Genomic DNA, 18899 nt, shown 5'->3' with positions numbered 1-18899 from the left:
TGCAAATAAAAGTAAGTTCGATGCGCACGTGTTCCACCTCTGAACCTCTTCTTTCAGGGGAACGGAAGTGCCGGTTTCCCGCGCATGCGCAGTGCATGCACGAAACCGGCACTTCCATTGGGCTCTTCCCTATGCGTACTCACCCGTGGAGACCCGAATTTCTGGGCCAATGGAAATAAAAATTGTGAGAGATGAGCCAGAGGTGAGATGAGGAGAATTTTTTTATGTAGCAAGTTGTTGTGATCCGGAATGCGCTGCCTGAATGGGCGGTGGAAGCAGGTTCAATAGTAACTTTCAAAAGGGAATTGGAGAAATACTTGAAATTTGCAGGGCTGTGGGGAAAGAGCAGGCAGGGGTTGTGGGATGAATCGGATCGAAGCGCCAGCACAGGCAAGGGGGGGGCCGAATGGCCTCCTTCTGTGCTGCATCATTCCATCATTCCATGTAAAACGGGCTGCCGACGTGCGATCACCCGTTTTACTCTATCGCATAAAGTCGAGATTCACCCCCAAGAGTCTGGAGACAGAGAGCAAGTAGTTAATTAAAACAAGGCAGTGAGTCAAGTCCCTTTGAATGCTTCCTGCAGAATTCGAGATGCAGCAACACTCGAAAAAGATAAGCAATGTCGCTACTGGGCAAAAACAGAATATAGTCTCAGTATTTATTGCGTGTGCTCAAGATTACAGAGCTAAATCATCCCAGGCTCACTGAGAGACTGAACCACTCTCACACACACACACACACACACACACACACACACACACACACACACAGAGGCAGGGCTAGATTGTCTGCTATTGTAATAGTGTTTGGGGGAGAAATTCCCCATGAGGGCCATTTGGGGCGCTCAGTCAAAAATGTTTGAAAAGTTTGAAACCTTTTCAAACATTTGAGAAATTCCCATTTGTTGCTCCAAGAGCGCTAAATCAAGCTCTCCGCTTGCGTCTTGGCGCGCAAGAGGCGGGGATGTCCACGATCCGGGGTGATGTGCTCAGCAGCGCCACGTGTGGCCACGCGTGGCGCTGCTGCATTGCAGAGGCTCTTCCCTCAATTGAAGGGCAGGGCCCTGCGCTGCGAATTCTGCATCTGCTGGAGCACCGGGGTGCGGGAGTGCCGCGCGATCAGCCCGGCACTCAAGCCCACGTCCGGTGCTCAGAAATTATTTATTTTTTAAATGGCCGATTTTTTTCTGCATGTCGGCCGGCCACCGCGCCTTTAAATGGCGCCCCGCGAGCGGCCGGCCTCACTGTTCGAGACCCCTTGCAGCAGTCGGTAACATCGCTCGGTGCTGCCGCGGGGCGCGAGGGGGCACTTTTTTCCCCGAGGCGCTACCGGGGCACTGCGCTCGGAGATGACGTCATGATCTGCGGGCGCAGAAGATCGGGGCGATACCCGGTTTATTGTGGGAGGTGCGGTTACCTGGGGTGGGGGGTGAAAAGCCATTTGCGCCCCATTTGCCCCTCCCACTGGAGGTGCAAGCAATGGTTTTTCACCCCCTTTGTACCTGAAATCAAAACAGAAAATGCTGGTAACTGTTATGTTCATTAATAACTAGACATTCTTATTATGAACAGCTAGCTTCTAGCTAGTAATTTATTCAGTACAAGTTCTCTAGGTACAGCATCTGTAGAGATTCAGCATGTGTGCTCCTGTGTGCAGGCTTCCATCTTGACTACCACCTTCTGGGTAGCCTAGTGCATCCTGGGTAGTGTAGTCTTAAACACATACAACTAAATATACAGCTCTATACAGCTCTACGGCTCCATCTAGTGTACCACTCCAGAATGACATGTTATTGATCATTACATCCCCCTTTCTTTGAGGTTAACAAAATCAATATCAATCAACTTTCAAGAGAAATGATAAAGATGATATCAGTAACACTTTTGTTAGTGCTCTATAAACATAAACATTTTCACAACAGTCAATACATTTTCAATATAGTTTTTTTTTACTCAAAAGATTAAGTCTATCAGGCTTTTTTACTACACGTGTGGGTCTTCTCAGCACAGGTAAGTCTGATGTGTTTTCATGAGATTGTTCTGGTGGTGAATGACAAGATTCAGTTGCGGCATTGTCATCAATCTGCTCTTGGATAGTTTCTTGTGTTTTCAGGAGGGAACGGCGGTTCCTCCTGAGAATCTGTCCTTCCTCAGTTCTAACAGTGTATGACCTTGGTCGTACTTCCTCAAGAACTGCAGCTTTCCTGTTCCATGCATCTGGATCCTCAATCCTGACAACATCATCCCTTGTCAATGGTTTTAGAGTTTTGGATGACTTGTCATAGTATGATTTCTGTATCAGCTTTAACAGTTGAAGTCTCTGTCTCAGTTCCTTACTTTGCTGTTCTTTTGCACAGTAGGGTAGCGTGGTGCACAACATGCGACCCATTAGTAGTTCAGCAGGTGAAGAAACACAGTCTAAAGGTGAGGCTCGTTAGCTCAGCAGGGCGAGATAAGGATCAGACTTGCTTCCTGTCGCTTTCTTCAGTAGCTGCTTGAGAACTTGAACACCTTTCTCTGCCTTACCATTTGACTGAGCATACAAAGGACTGGATGTGATGTGCTGAAAGTCATACTGTGCTGCAAACTGTTGCCACTCCTTGCAGTTGAAGCACGGACCATTGTCGCTAACGGCAATCCTGGGAATTCCATGTCTGGCGAAGATGGATTTCACATGCATTATGACATTGCTTGCTGATGTGCTTGAGAGCAGCACCATCTCAGGATAGTTAGAATAGTAGTCAATCACTATTAGATATTCTTTACCATTTAAATGAAAGAGGTCCATATCAACCTTTTGCCATGGTGCTGTTGGTAAGTCAGCTACTATCATTGGTTCCTTTGTTTGTTTGTTTGTTTTGGTGTTTCTGACATGTCTCACATTTGCCTATCATGTTCTCAATGTCCTTATTTATGCCAGGCCAATAAACAGTGTCTCTTGCTCTCCTTTTGCATTTTTCAATTCCGAGGTGTCCCTCATGAATCCTTTTGAGCATGTCTTGACGTAGAGCCTGTGGAATGACTATTCTGTTCTGTTTTAGTAATTGTCCACTTGCGACGCTCAATTCTGACCTTATGTGAAAATATTTTGGACAGGAACCTTTTGGCCAACCATGATGAATGTTCTCTATTACTGTTTGTAATACTGTATCATTTACTGTTTCTTCTGCTATTTGCTTTGATTTTGTGTCTGACACAGGCAGCGCAGCAGTGACCATACTCACATGAACATCCACGTCTTCTTCAGTAGAGCTCACATGATTCATTGTGGGTGCTCGGGATAGTGCATCTGCAAACACTATGTATTTGCCTGGTGTGTAGATCAGTTCAAAGTCATATCTTTGCAGCTTCATCATGAGTCGTTGAATCCTTGGAGACATCTCATTCAGGTTCTTTTTTATGATGGCAACCAGTGGGCTGTGGTCTGTCTCAACTGTGAAGGTGGGAAGTCCATATATGTAGCCATGAAACTTTTCTAGTCCAACTACCAAGCCTAGACATTCCTTTTCAATCTGGGCGTATCGACACCCAATATCAGTCATAGATCTGGAGGCATAGGCAACAGGCTTCCAATCTTCACCCTCTGCTTGTAGCAAGACCGCGCCTAGGCCATCTTTTGATGCATCCATTGACGCTTTGATTCTCTTTGTTGGGTCAAAGAAGGTGAGTACAGGTGTGGTTGTCAGCAGTGTTTTGAGATTCATCCATTCTTGTTCATGTCTTTCTGTCCATGCGAACTCATTTGTTTTATGTAGCAGGTCTCGCAGACAGGTTGTCTTGGCTGACAAGTTAGGAATGAACTTTCCAATGAAGTTTATCATCCCCATGATGCGTAGCACTCCTTTTTTGTCAGTGGGTCGGGGCATGTTGAGTATGGTGTTTACTTTTTCCATATTTGGCTCTATTCCTTTACCAGATAGATTATCTCCTAGGAAAGTGACTTCCTGGATGCCAAACTGACACTTGGCTTTGTTGATCTTCAGTCCATTCTGGCGTATGCTCTGTAGCACTTTAGTCAGTCTCTCATTGTGTTCTTTCAGTGTGGAGCCCCAGATGATGATGTCATCAACATAGACCCGAACTCCTTCCAGGCCTTCAATTATGTGTTCCATCGCTCTATGAAAGATTTCAGATGCAGGAAACAATACCTGCCAAATGGTGTGTTGAAGGTACAGTATTTGGTGCTCTCTTCATCCAGTTTTAGTTGCCAAAATCCTTGTGAGGCATCGAGCTTTGTAAAATATCTGGCACCTGACATTTCACTGGTGATTTCTTCTCGCTTGGGAATCTGGTAGTGTTCACGTTTTATGTTTGCATTTAAGTCCTTTGGATCCATGCATATTCTTAGATCATTGTTCTTTTTCTTTACACATACCATGGAGTTAACCCAGTCTGTTGGCTCTTCGACTTTCCTGATGACTCCTAGTGTGGTCATTCTGTCCAGTTCTTTCTTGAGCCGGTCACGCAGGGGTGCTGGAACTCTTCATGGAGCATGTACCACTGGCTGAGCAACCTCCTTCAGCTGGACCTTGTAAGTGAATGGTAGAACTCCAAATCCTTTGAACACATCCTGGAAATTATTCACTACAGAATCCACCAAGTCATCTGGTCTGCTTATGGCACAGTTTATACGGTAGACTCTCTTGACCAGTTCTAAGTCCTCACAAGCTTTGTCACCCAGTAGTGAATCAAGTCCTTCAGCCACAACAGAAAACATGAGATGATGCACTTTGCCTTTGACTGTCACTTTAAGTCTGCATACACCTAAGCTATCTATTTTCTGTCCATTATAGTCCTTCAGTAGTACTGACTTTTTCTGTATTTTGGGCTTTTCTTTCATATTGTTAATGTCACTCATACTGATTAAGTTTGCTTTTGCCCCAGTGTCTAGTTTCAATGTAACTAATGCTCCATTTACCTGCAGTGGGATCATCCATTTGTCCTCTTTTACTGCATTAACTTTATGTTCAGCATTGTTAATTCCTGAGGGCTGCACATTTTCTGTATCCTTTTTGATATCGTCACATGACACTATTCCTACAAAACATGTCTCACTTAAATCAGTGTCCTCAATTACATTAACTCATTGCCCTTTCTTAGTTTTTACTTTTGAAAAGCATTGTTTGGCAAAGTGATTCTTTCCATGACATTTTGTGCACATTTTTCCAAACGCTGGACATTGTTTTAACTGGTGTTTGTAACCACAGCGCTTACAATTAAAAATTCCTTCCTCCGATTGCTTTTCACTTCTGTTCTGCCCATGTTTCTTCCCCTTGTAGGACACAGCACCGACAGCAGCACTTACTGCAATCACATCATCATTGATTTCACTGAAAGTCTAGGCATGCTTTTGAGCTAGCTCGCTAGCTTGGCATACTTTCACAGCAATTTCCAATGTTAGTTCGGTTTCTCTCAACAGACGTTCCCTGACTTTTTTATCATGAATACCAAACACAATCTGGTCATGAATCATGGATGCTTTCAGCTCAGAGAAATTACATGTCTGTGCTTTCAATTTCAGATCAGTCAAAAAGCTATCAAAAGTCTCATTTTGCTGCTGTGTCCGAGAATGGAAGATGTACCTCTCATAGGTTTCATTCTTTTTGGGAGAACAATGTGTATCAAACTTCTTTAGCACATCGTCTAATTTTTCTCTGTTCTCCTCTAGATTAAATACAGATGTATTAAATACCTCTATCGCCTGTGGGCCTGCAACCGTGAGCAGCAACGCTATTTTCCTTGCGTCTAGCTTCGTACCGTACCCGATGGCAGCAATGTAGAGTTCGAATTGTTGTTTAAAAGTCTGCGAATTGTAGTCGACATTTCCTGTGAGTTTCAAACGCTCTGGTCACTTCAAATTCTTCATGTTGTGTTGCACAATATTCAGCAGATCTTACCAATCCTGGTACCATGTTATGTTCATTAATAACTAGTAATTCTTATTATGAACAGCTAGCTTCTAGCTAGTAATTTATTCAGTACACGTTCTCTAGGTACAGCATCTGTAGAGATTCAGCATGTGTGCTCCTGTGTGCAGGCTTCCATCTTGACTACCTCCTTCTGGGTAGCCTAGTGCATCCTGGGTAGTGTAGTCTTAAACACATACAACTAAATATACAGCTCTATACAGCTCTACGGCTCCATCTAGTGTACCACTCCAGAATGACATGTTATTGATCATTACAGTAACAACTTAGCAGGACAGGCAGCATCTGTGGAGAGGGGAAGGTGGTGTTAAGGTTTCAGGTCGATGAACTTCCACCAGGGTTCAGACGGAAGGTCATCGATCTGAAACGTGAACCCTACCTTCCCCTCTCCGCAGATGCTGCCTGACCTGCTGAGTATTTCCAGCATTTCCAGATTTCCAGCATCCGCAGTATTTTGCTTCTGGGGCTTGTACCTAAATCACTATTGGCGAGTCTTAGTCAGGCCCCTAACGAAAGTCTTCTTGCGATTTCCTGAGGTTAGAGGGTAGTTATTCTATGGAATTTGCTACCTCAGAGAGCTGTGGAAACTGCGACATTAAATAAATTTAAAACGGAGATAGACAGTTTCCTAGCTGATAAGGGAATTAGGGGTTATGGGGAGCGGGCAGGGAAGTGGCCATGAGTCTAGGTTCGGATCAGCCATGATCCTATTGAATGGCGGAGCAGGTCCAAGGGGCCGTATGGCCTACTCCTGCTCCTACTTCTTATGTTCTTATGTTCTTAGATCTTTGATACACTCCAGGTCTAGATTAGAATGGGTGCAGGAAGCACATTCGCGAGTTATTTTTGACTTTAGTGTAGTATAAAACGTGTGATATCGGATCAGCTGCCCGGAATATATCCCTCCCGATCTTCATTTCCGTTGACTTCAATGATAACGAAAATTGGGAGAGATGTATAACGATCTGATATTGCCTGTTTTATACTATCCCCAAAAGTCAAAATTACCCCCATCCTCTGCTCCTCCCGCATTCCTCCAGAAAGAATGAAAGGAAGGCTTGCATTACTATAGCGCCTTTCACGACCTCAGAACGTCTCAAAGCGCTTTACAGCCAATGAAGTACTTCTGAAGTGTAGTCACTGTTGTAATTATCTTATCTTATGTAACGCGGCAGCCAATTTGTGCACAGCAAGCTCCCACAAGCAGCCATGTGATAATGAGCAGATCATCTGTTTTTTAGTGAAACTCTGCGGCCCGCAGCCCAACTCTCACCAAGTCCCGTTCACCCATCACCCCTGTGCTCGCTGACCTACATTGGCTCCCATTCCAGCAACGCCTGAAATTTTAAATTCTCATCCTTGTTTGGAAATCCGTCCTTGACCATGCCCCTCCCTATCTCTGTAGCCTCCTCCAGCCCTACAAACCCTCGGAGATCTCGGCGCTCCTCCAGTTCTGGCCTCTTGCGCATTCCCGATCTTAATCGCTCCACAATTGGTGGCCGTGCCTTCAGCTGCCGAGGCCCTAAGCTCTGGAATTCCCTCCCTAAACCTCTCCGCCCCTCTACCTCTCCTCCTTTAAGACGCTCCTCAAAACCAAACTTTTTGTGCACAGCAAAGCCCCACAAACAGCAATGAGATAATGAACGGATAATCTGTTTGTATGATGTTGGAGGGATAAATATTGTCCAGGATACTGGAGACAACTCCCCAGCTCTTCTTCGAAATAGTGCCATGTGATCATGGCAACAGGGCCTCGGTTAAACGTCTCAGCTGAAAGGCAATGGTGCGAGCAGAAAGTTGTGTGTCAGTGAAATTTAAAGGGTTGGGCTCAATTAAAGGGGAGTGTCAGAATAGAGGGACAAAAATTCCACCAGCCTTCAGAGATCCTCAAAATGAATCTCAGCCCTTTAACAGCGGAAGCGGGAAGGGACTAAATGACAGGCCCAGGGGCCGTGTAGCCTGATCCTGCTCCTATTTCATGTGTCTAATTCTGTTAGATTCAGGAGATGGTTTTGTGATAGTGGATTGGCGGTTAGGATCAGATCAGCCATGATCTTATTGAATGGCGGAGCAGGCTCGAGGGGCCAATTGGCCTACTCCTGCTCCTATTTCTTATGTTCTTATGTTCAAACATGAAGGGAAAGGAAAGCCAAGATGCAGGCATGAGTCTTTAGGCAGTGACAGAGCAGCTCAGCACTCAACTCAGTTGATACTTCATGACGTGGGGGTGGTGCTACAGGAGATGGTTATAAGGATTGCTACTCTCTATTCTACTCCACGGTACCATTCCCATCGGTGAGCGCTGAGGCATGCCTGACTGTCTGCTGACCCGAAACCCTGTATGAAGCCAGTCATTGACAGGTAGATGTGTGAAGGCTTGCAGGTATAGAGGGGGTGGGGTGGCAAATGAGGGTCCACTGGGTGTTGATCAAACTGGCAAGTCTTCTTTTACGCATGGCTTGCTGAGGAGCATCACATTCTCAAGCACTTATATGCCACAATCATAGAAGCTTACAGCACAGAAGGAGGCCATTCGGCCCATCGTGTCTGTGTTGGCTCTTTGAAAGAGCTCTCCAATCAGTCCCACTCCCCGCTGCTCTTTCCCTATAGCCCTGCCCATTTTCCCTTTTAAAGTATTCATCCAATTTACCTTGCAAGTAATTATTGAATCAGCTTCCATCACCCTTTCAGGCAGATCATAACAATTGGCTGCGTAAAAAACAATTCTCCTCATCTCCCCTCTGGTTCTTTTGACAAATTAATATAAAAAATGTATTAGAAAATAGTGGGGATAGTTTTATACATTGATTACCGATAAACGACAGATCAAATTTCTGTCTCAGTCTCACTATCAATGCTATGTGTGATTATTTCTGTCAAAATTGTGTTCACATCTAATTTATTGCTTGTTGTGAGCATCACAACCTTTAAATGTGCTCTAAGGAGCTAACAGGAACATTTCCAGAACTGTGCTGTATGAAAGGGTTCACTCCTGTTGAGAAATAGTTGGCAAACCCTCATAGAATGATGCAAACTGCCTCCAAAGCTAGTATCAAGCCACAGCCACAAATCACCTTGACAGAAATGGTAAACAGATCGTCTGCTCCTCCAGCTTTCTTCCAGAGAGAGAGAGAAAGAGAGAACGAGAGATAGATTTGCATTGATATAGCCCTTTTCATGACCTCAGGACATCCCAAAGTGCTTTACAGACAATTAAGTACTTTCTGAAGTGTAGTCGCTGTTGTAATGTAGGAAATGCAGCAGCCAATTCGCGCACAGCAAGCTCCCTCAAAAAGCAATGTGATAATGACCAGATACTCTGTTTTACTGATGTAGGTTGAGAGATAAATATTGGCCAGGACATTGTGGACAATTCCACTGCTCCTCTTCGAATTAGTGCCATGGGATCATGGCAACAGGGTCTTCTCACCTGAAAGACGACAGTGCAGCACCCCCTCAGTACTGAGACACTGAGCACACCCTCATAACTGCACTGGGGTGTCAGCCTGGATTATATGCTCAACTCTCTGGAATGGGAAAACGGGCGGGGTGTATAACCGGCGGGTGTATAACGGGCGGGGTGTATAACGGGCGGGGTGTATAACGGGAGGGTGTGTAACGGGCGGGTGTATAATGGGTGGGGTGTATAATGGGCGCGTGTATAACTGGCGGGATGTATAACGGGCGGGTGTTGTGGTAAACCACTGTTATACCTGCCTGTGGGTGTGTTTGTATTCCACTGTGTACATGTCTGTACATGCCTCGGCTGACTCCTCCCACGAGTCCAGGTATAAAGGTGACTGCTCCACAGTCCCTCTGTATTCTGGACTGGTTGACCACTCGAGGCACACCTTCATTCTCTTGTTAATAAAAGCCTGTTAGTTACTCGCTTAACCTCAGTCTTTTGAGTAATTGATAGCGCATCAATTTTATTAACAAGATTTTTTTATAATGGAGAAGATCCTCACACCAGCATGCCTGGACTTAGACCATCGGGAGGCGGACGCATCCACCAAGTTTGCTCACTGGCTTAAGTGCTTTGAAAAATTCCTGATCGCCTCCGCTGCAACGGTCAAATCGGATGAGGACAAACTGGATGTCCTGACCTCCAAAGTGAACCACCGAGCGTACTCGGTCATCCAGGACGCGACCTCGTACACGGCTGCTCTCAAGCTCCTCAAGGACCCGTACACGCGCCCAGTGAACGAGGTGTACGCCAGGCACCTCCTGGGGAGTCGTAAACAACAACCTGGGGAATCGACCGAGGAATACCTTCAGGCACTGTCTGTGCTTGGCCGGGCCTGTGGTTGTAAGGATGTAAAGGCCGCCGTGTACACAGAGGAACTTATCCGGGACGCTTTTGTGGCGGGCCACAGGTCCAATTACACCCGACAGCGACTGTTGGAGCAGAGTGACCTCGACCTCAACAAGGCCTCTGAACTCGCACTATCATTGGACGCAGCCTACCGGGGCATGGATGCCTAATCCTCTGCACCGTGGACGCCGTGGGGAATGACAGCCTGGGACACGGTAGGACCGTCTCATAGCGCCGTGCCACCTCAGCCACATCCCAGCAATGGCCCAACTACCGCAGCAGTGTCCCAAGGCCAGAAATGCTACTTCTGTGGCCAGGCCAAACACCCCAGAGCGCGCTGCCCGGCGAAAAATGCGATCTGCTCGGGCTGCGGGAAGAAGGGACACTACGCCAGCGTCTGCAGGGCCAAAGCCACCCCGAACCCCAGCAGCGCCGCGTGTGGGCCGTGCGGGCCGCCATCTTGGGCCTCCCCAGCCATGTGCGAACCACCGGAACAGCAGCCATTTTGGATGCCTCCAGCCACATGGGGATCATGGATGCCGCCATCTTGGACGCCAGCCGGGACGCAGCAGGCCCCCAACACCGCCTCATCTGATACCCGCAGCGGCACACCGACCCCTACGCTGGCCTCCGTTACGCTGGACCAAGCGAGACCGCACCAACTGGCCCGGTCCACAATGGACATTAAGGTAAATGGTCACGAAACAACCTGCCTTTTTGACTCTGGGAGCACGGAGAGCTTCATCCACCCCGACACGGTGCGGCGTTGCTCTCTCCCAGTCCTGCCTGCGCACCAGCGGATTTCTATGGCCTCCGAGCCCCAGTCGGCAGACATTGGCGGCTACTGTGTGGTGACACTCTTAGTAGACGGGACTGTGTACGATAATTTTAAACTTCTGGTCCTGCCCCACCTCTGCGCTGCCATTCTACTGGGGTTAGATTTTCAGTGCCACCTTAAAAGTGTTACGATGGCGTACGGTGGACCCCTCCCCCCACTCACAGTCCGCAGCCAGCAGCTTCCAAATTGCCCGCCGCGAACCAGGTGCAACCTCTCCACACTCAGAGTCACCCCCCCCCCCCACTGTTTGCTAACCTCACCCCCGACTGTAAGCCCATCGCCACAAAGAGCAGGCGATACAGTGCTGGGGACAGGGTTTTCATTAAAACTGAAGTGGAGCGGCTCCTGAAGGAGGGGATTATTGAGGGCAGCACCAGCCCCTGGCGAGCCCAGGTTGTGGTCATTAAGACCGGCGAGAAGCAGCGCCTGGTCATCGACTACAGCCAGACTATAAATCGCTACACCCTGCTGGACGCTTACCCACTCCCCCGCATAGCTGATATGATCAACCAGATCGCGCAGTACCGCGTCTTCTCGACCGTTGACCTGAAATCAGCGTACCACCAGCTCCCTATCCGCCCTGAGGACCGCCAGTATACTGCCTTTGAGGCAAACGGCCGCCTCTACCACTTCCTTAGGGTTCCCTTTGGCGTCACCAACGGGGTCTCCGTCTTCCAAAGGGAGATGGACCGGATGGTCGATCAAAATGCGTTGCAGGCCACTTTCCCATATCTGGACAATGTGACCATCTGAGGCCATGACTTGCAGGACCATGACGCAAACCTCGAAAAATTCCTCTGCACCGCCCAACTCCTGAACCTGAAGTATAACAAGGAGAAGTGCATATTCCGCACAACCCGCCTCGCCATCCTTGGCTGTGTTGTGGAACACGGAGTCATCGGTCCCGACCCCGACCAGATGCGTCCCCTTATGGAACTCCCACTGCCCCACTGCCTCAAGGCCCTGAAGAGGTGCCTAGGGTTTTTCTCCTATTACGCCCAGTGGGTCCCCTACTATGCGGACAAGGCCCGTCCGCTGATCAAGTCCACCTCTTTTCCCTTGACGGCAGAGGCCCGCTTAGCCTTCCACCGTATCAAGGAAGACATTGCCAAAGCCACCATGCACGCAGTGGACGAATCCATCCCCTTCCAGGTGGAAAGCGACGCGTCCGACTTTGCACTGGCCGCTACCCTTAATCAGGCGGGGAGACCCGTGGCCTTCTTTTCACGAACCCTCCAGGGCCCGGAGACCAGACACCCCGCTGTTGAGAAGGAGGCCCAGGCTATTGTGGAGGCTGTACGTCATTGGAGGCACTACCTGGCCAGAAAACGATTTACCCTGCTCACTGACCAGCGTTCAGTTGCTTTTATGTTTAACAACAAGCAGGAGGGCAAAATCAAAAACGACAAGATCTTGAGGTGGAGAATCGAACTTTCCACCTACAACTATGAGATCTTGTACCGGCCCGGGAAGCTCAATGAACCCCCGGATGCTCTATCGCGTGGCACCTGTGCCAGCGCGCAGATCGATAGACTGCGGGCCCTCCACAATGACCTCTGCCACCCGGGGGTCACCAGGTTCTTCCACTTCATCAAGGCCCGCAACCTGCCTTACTCCATTGAGGAGGTCAGGACCATGACCAGGAACTGCCAAGTCTGTGCTGAGTGCAAACCGCACTTTTATAGACCAGACAGGGCTCACCTGATAAAAGCCACTCGCCCCTTCGAGCGCCTGAGCGTTGATTTTAAAGGGCCTCTCCCCTCCTCCGACCGCAATGTGTACTTCCTCAACATTATTGATGAGTACTCCCGTTTCCCGTTCGCCATCCCCTGCCAGGACATGACCAGTGCCACGGTCATTAAATGTCTGAACGACCTCTTCACCCTGTTCGGTTTCCCCAGCTATATCCATAGCGACCGGGGCTCATCGTTTATGAGCGACGAACTCCGTCAGTACCTGCTCGCTAGGGGTATTGCCACAAGCAGGACCACCAGTTACAACCCCCGGGGGAACGGACAGGTGGAAAGAGAGAATGCGACAGTTTGGAAGGCCGCCCTGCTAGCCTTAAAGTCTAGGGGCCTTCCGACCTCCCACTGGCAGGATGTGCTCCCCGATGCGCTCCACTCTATTCGGTCACTGCTCTGCACTGCCACTAACGCCACCCCGCATGAGAAAATGTTTGTCTTCCCAAGGAAGTCCACATCGGGGACATCGCTACCGCCATGGCTGACGTCCCCAGGGCCGGTCCTACTGAGAAGACACGTGAGGACCCATAAAACGGACCCCCTGGTCGAGAGGGTCGACCTCCTCCACGCCAACCCCCAGTATGCTTACATTGCGTACCCGGACGGGTGGGAGGACACAGTCTCCATATGAGACCTCGCACCCTCGGGGGCCCCAGTAACCCACTACCCACTACCACCCGCCCCCACGATCCAATATCCAACCCCAGCAGACGGCATGCCTGGGCCCCGCGACCTGCTCGACACCCACGAGGACTACGCACCAGTGCCCCAGCCTACGCGGGACTCGACGCCGGAAGCTTCACTACCCCTGCCGTCGCCACGTCGATCACAGCGGCAGACAAGACCTCCGGAGAGACTCCAATACACAAACTTTTAATACACTTCACCCCACCGGACTCATTTTTAAACAAGGGGTGAATGTGGTAAACCACTGTTATACCTGCCTGTGGGTGTGTTTGTATTCCACTGTGTAACGGGCGGGTGTATCATGGGTGGGTGTATGATGGGCGGGCGTATAATGGGCGTGGTGTATAATGGGCAGGTGTATAACGGGCGGGTGTATAATGGGCGGGGTGTATAACAGGCGTGTGTATAACAGGCGGGTGTATAACTGGCGGGTGTATAACGGGCGTGGTGTATAACGGGCGTGGTGTATAACGGGCGGGGTGTATAACGGGCGGCGTGTATAACGGGCGGGTGTATAACAGGCGTGGTGTATAACGGGCGGGTGTATAACGGGCGGGTGTATAACGGGCGGGGTGTATAACGGGCGGGAGTATAACGGGCGGGGTGTATAACGGGCGGGGTGTATAACGGGCGGGGGTGTATAACGGGCGGGGTGTATAACGGGCGGGTGTATAACGGGCGGGGTGTATAACGGGCGGTGTGTATAATGGGCGAGCGTATAACGGGCGGGCGTATAACGGGCGGGCGTATAACGGGCAGGGTGTATAACGGGCGGGTGTATAACGGGCGGGTGTATAACGGGCGGGGTGTATAACGGGCGGGTGTATAACGGGCGGGGTGTATAACGGGCGGGTGTATAACGGGCGGGTTGTATAACTGGCAGGGTGTATAACGGGCGAGCGTATAACGGGCAGGTGTATAACGGGCGGGTTGTATAACGGGCGTGTGTAAAACAGGCAGGTGTATAACGGGCGAGCATATAATGGGCAGGGTGTATAACGGGCAAGTCTATAATGGGCTGGGTATATAATGGGCGGGATGTATAACGGTCGGTGTGTCTAATGGGCAGGGTGTATAATGGGCTGGGTATATAATGGGCGGGATGTATAACGGTCGGTGTGTCTAATGGGCAGGGCGTATAACGGTCGGGGTGTATTACGGTCGGGGTGTATAACGGTTGGGGTGTATAATGGGCGGGGTCTATAATGGAGGGGTATAACAGGCGGGTGTATGATGGGCGGGTGTATGATGGGCGGGTGTATAACGGGCGTGGTGCATAACGGGCGGGTGTATAACGGGCGGGTGTATAACGGGCGGGTGTATAACGGGCGGGTGTATAACGGGCGGGGTGTATAACGGGCGGGTGTATAACGGGCGGGTGTATAACGGGCGGGTGTATAACGGGCGGGTGTATAACGGGCGGGTGTATAACGGGCGGGTGTATAACGGGCGGGGTGTATAACGGGCGGGTGTATAACGGGCGGGTGTATAACGGGCTGGTGTATAACGGGCGGGTTGTATAACGGGCGGGTGTATAACGGGCGGGTGTATAACGGGCAGGGTGTATAACGGGCGGGTGTATAACGGGCGGGTGTATAACGGGCTGGTGTATAACGGGCGGGTTGTATAACGGGCAGGGTGTATAACGGGCGAGCGTATAATGGGCGAGTGTATAACGGGCGGGGTGTATACCGGGCGAGCGTAAAACGGGCGGGTGTATAACGGGCGGGGTGTGTAATAGGCAGGGTGTATGATGGGCGGGTGTATAACGAGCGTGGTGTATAACGGGCGGGTGTATAACGGGCGGGTGTATAACGGGCGGGTGTATAACGGGCAGGTTGTATAACGGGCGGGGTGTACAATGGGCGGGTGTATAACGGGCGGGTGTATAATGGACGGGCTGTATAACGGGCGGGTGTATAATGGGTGGGGGTATAATGGGCGGGTGTATAACGGGCTGGTTTATAATGGGCGGGTTGTATAACGAGCGTGTGTAAAACGGGCAGGAGTATAACGGGCTGGTGTATAACGGGTGAGCATATAATGGGAGGGTGTATAACGGGCGGGGTGTATAACGGTCGGGTGTATAATGGGCAGGGTGTATAACGGTCGGGTGTATAACGGGCAGATGTATAATGGGCTGGTGTATAACGGGCGGGTTGTATAACGGGCGTGTGTAAAACGGGCAGGTGTATAACGGGCTGGTGTATAACAGGCGAGCGTATAATGGGCGGGTGTATAACGGGCGGGATGTATAACGGGCGGGTGTATAACGGGCAGGGTGTATAACGGTCGGGTGTATAACGGGCGGGTGTATAATGGGCTGGTGTATAACAGGTAGCCAATCTGCTACCGTCTGTTTAACACCCTGGCCAATGTTGAATTTCACCCCCTTAATGCTCTCAGGGCCTGTCGAGTGGCCAATAACTGTCGGCTTGTCACTCACATCGCGAGGACAAATGAAAGGAAAATGAAATATATAACTGAAAGATTAGAATACAAGTCAGAGGAAGTTCTGGTCAGATCACATCTGGTAGGGAAATGGTGTTAGGAAAATTGATGGGACTGAAGGCCGATAAATCCCCAGGGCCTGATAATCTACATCCCAGGGTACTTAAGGAAGTGGCCCTAGAAATAGTAGATGCATTGCTGGTCATCTTCCAGAACTCGATAGACTCTGGAACGGTACCCATGGATTGGCGGGTAGCTAATGTTACCCCACTATTCAAAAAAGGTGGTAGAGAAAAGGCGGGGAATTATAGACCGGTAAGCTTGACATCGGTAGTGGGGAAAATGCTAGAGTCGATTATAAAAGATGTAATAGCAGAGCACTTGGAAAGCAGTGACTGGATCGGACAAAGTCAACATGGATTTACAAAAGGTAAATCATGCTTGACTAATCTACTGGAATTTTTTGAGGATGTAACTGGTAAAATAGATAAGGGAGAACCAGTGGATTTGGTGCATTTGGACTTTCAGAAGGCTTTCGATAAGGTCCCGCATAAGAGATTAGCGTGCAAAATTAAGGCACATGGGATTGGGGGCAAGGTATTGACTTGGGTAGAGAACTGGTTGGCGGACAGAAAGCAAAGAGTTGGAATAAACGGGTCATTTTCCGAGTGGCAGGCAGTGACTAGTGGGGTACCGCAAGGATCGGTCCTAGGACCCCAGCTGTTCACAATATATATTAATGATCTGGACGAGGGACTTGGATGTAATATCTCCAAATTTGCAGACGACACAAAGCTGGGGGGGAGGGTATGCTGTGAGGAGGATGCCATGAAACTCCAGCACGATTTGGACAGGTTGGGTGATTGGGCAGAAACATGGCAAATGCACTATAATGTGGATAAATGTGAGGTTATCCACTTTGGTGGCAAAAACAGGAAGGCAGATTATTATTTGAATGGTAATAGATTGGGAGAAGGGGAAGTGCAAAGAGACCTGGGTGTTCTTGTACACCAGTCGCTGAAGGTAAGCATGCAGGTGCAGCAGGCGTTTAAGAAGGCAAATGGTATGTTGGCCTTCGTAGCAAGAGGGTTCGAGTACAAGAACAAGGATGTCTTGCTGCAGTTGTACAGGGCCTTGGTGAGACCGCACCTTGAGTATTGTGTGCAGTTTTGGTCGCCTTACCTGAGGAAGGACGTTCTTGCCATGGAAGGAGTGCAGCGAAGATTCACCAGGCTGATACCTGGGATGGCAGGAATGACGTATGAGGAGAGATTGTGTCAATTGGGCTTATACTCACTGGAGTTTAGAAGATTGAGAGGGGATCTCATCGAAACCTATAAAATTCTGTCAGGCCTGGACAAACTAGATACAGGAAGGATGTTCCTGATGGCCGGGGAGTCCAGAACCAGGGGTCATAGTCTAAGGATAAGGGGTAAGCCATTTAGGACTGAAATGAGGAGGAATTTCTTCACCCAGAGAGTGGTGAAGCTGTGGAATTCTCTGCCACAGAGGGCGGTGGAGGCCAGTTCATTAAGTATATTCAGGAAAGAGTTGGATATATTTCTTAAGGCTAAAGGGATCAAGGGATATGTGGAGAAGGCAGGGACCGGGTACTGAATTTGGATGATCAGCCATGATCTCATTGAATGGCGGAGCAGGCTCGAAGGGCCGAATGGCCTACTCCTGCTCCTATCTTCTATGTTTCTATGTATCTATGTAGTTCTGTGTCCAGTTTTCTGTGTCCTGTTCTGGTCAGACCGCATCTTCAGCACTCAGTCCAGTTCTGGTCAGCAAGACATTCCAGCATTGGAAGGCAGTGCAGAGAAGACTCACTGGGCTGATCCCTAGCCTTAGTGGTCTGAGTTACAAAACACTGGAGAAACGGTTCAGCCTCAAAAGGAGTCATAATGAGGAGGTGACAGTGAGATGGGGCGGGGGTGGGGGAATGGGCGGATGGAGATGGGGTAATTAGCCTTATCTTTATTGGCCTCTTCTGGCCTGATCCTCTTCCGGCCTGGTTCAAACGTGCCTCGAACCATGTGCCAGTCATCATGACCCATCATCGGGTACTGATGTGCATGTGTAAAGAAGGACCCAGTTGGCTTTGGGCCTTTCTGCCTGATTAGGAGAGCAGGTTAAAATTGCGATCGTGGTGTCTTTTAGGTGGCTCGTGTAGGGGGTGGCGGGCATGGCGCGTGCGCCCAGTCAGTTGTGCCTCTGACTGTTTGTGAGCGGTTCGAATCACTCCCACGCCTCTGGGTTATAGACACCAGGCTTAGGTACAGGCAGCGATACAGAAAACTCGAGTAGACAGGTGGTTTGGATGCAAGCAAAAACCAAGATTTTATTGAACAGGAAAAATTAATACAGTCTTAAAAGAAGTTACCGCTATAACATTACAGGCAAATGCAATTATACAGGGAATGGGGATCACACGGCACAATTCCCTTATCCTTATCCCAGCCCCTATACCTAACTTGGTTAAGCTATAAGGGGTCAGAATCTATGCTCACCAATCAAAAACGGGGTTTGCTCAATTCAAAACAGCGGTGGGGTTCCGGGTTCACTCTTGGTGCTCTCTGGAGCCTGCCGTCGTCACGTGGTCTCCGAGTGCTGCAAGGGCGTTGTCCAGGTTCAAGTACCCCAAAGTCAAAGTCTCTGTTTGGGTACTTTACCTTGCAGGGATGATTCTTCGTCAACAGCTGCCAGTTTGAGTTAGTGTGCAGATATTCGAAGATCGGCCGAGGCTGAAGGCCCGATGATTCGAAGCCCCCCCTCGTTTGGTCTCCTCCAGCCGGTCTGCCCCTCGGTGGTTTTCCCTTCTCCCCTCGTCGCGTCCCGCCTCGTCTGGCCTGAATCTGTCCGTGTCCGCCCGACCCGGTGCCGGGGCAGTTCCAGATGGAGTGGGAGAAGGGCACGGGCAAAGGCCAGGAG

Source organism: Somniosus microcephalus, chromosome 6 (genome assembly GCF_052327205.1).
Source record: "Somniosus microcephalus isolate GS21.2 chromosome 6, FLI_Smic_1.0, whole genome shotgun sequence".
Taxonomy (NCBI): Eukaryota; Metazoa; Chordata; class Chondrichthyes; order Squaliformes; family Somniosidae; genus Somniosus; species Somniosus microcephalus.
This window is presented reverse-complemented; position numbering follows the sequence as displayed.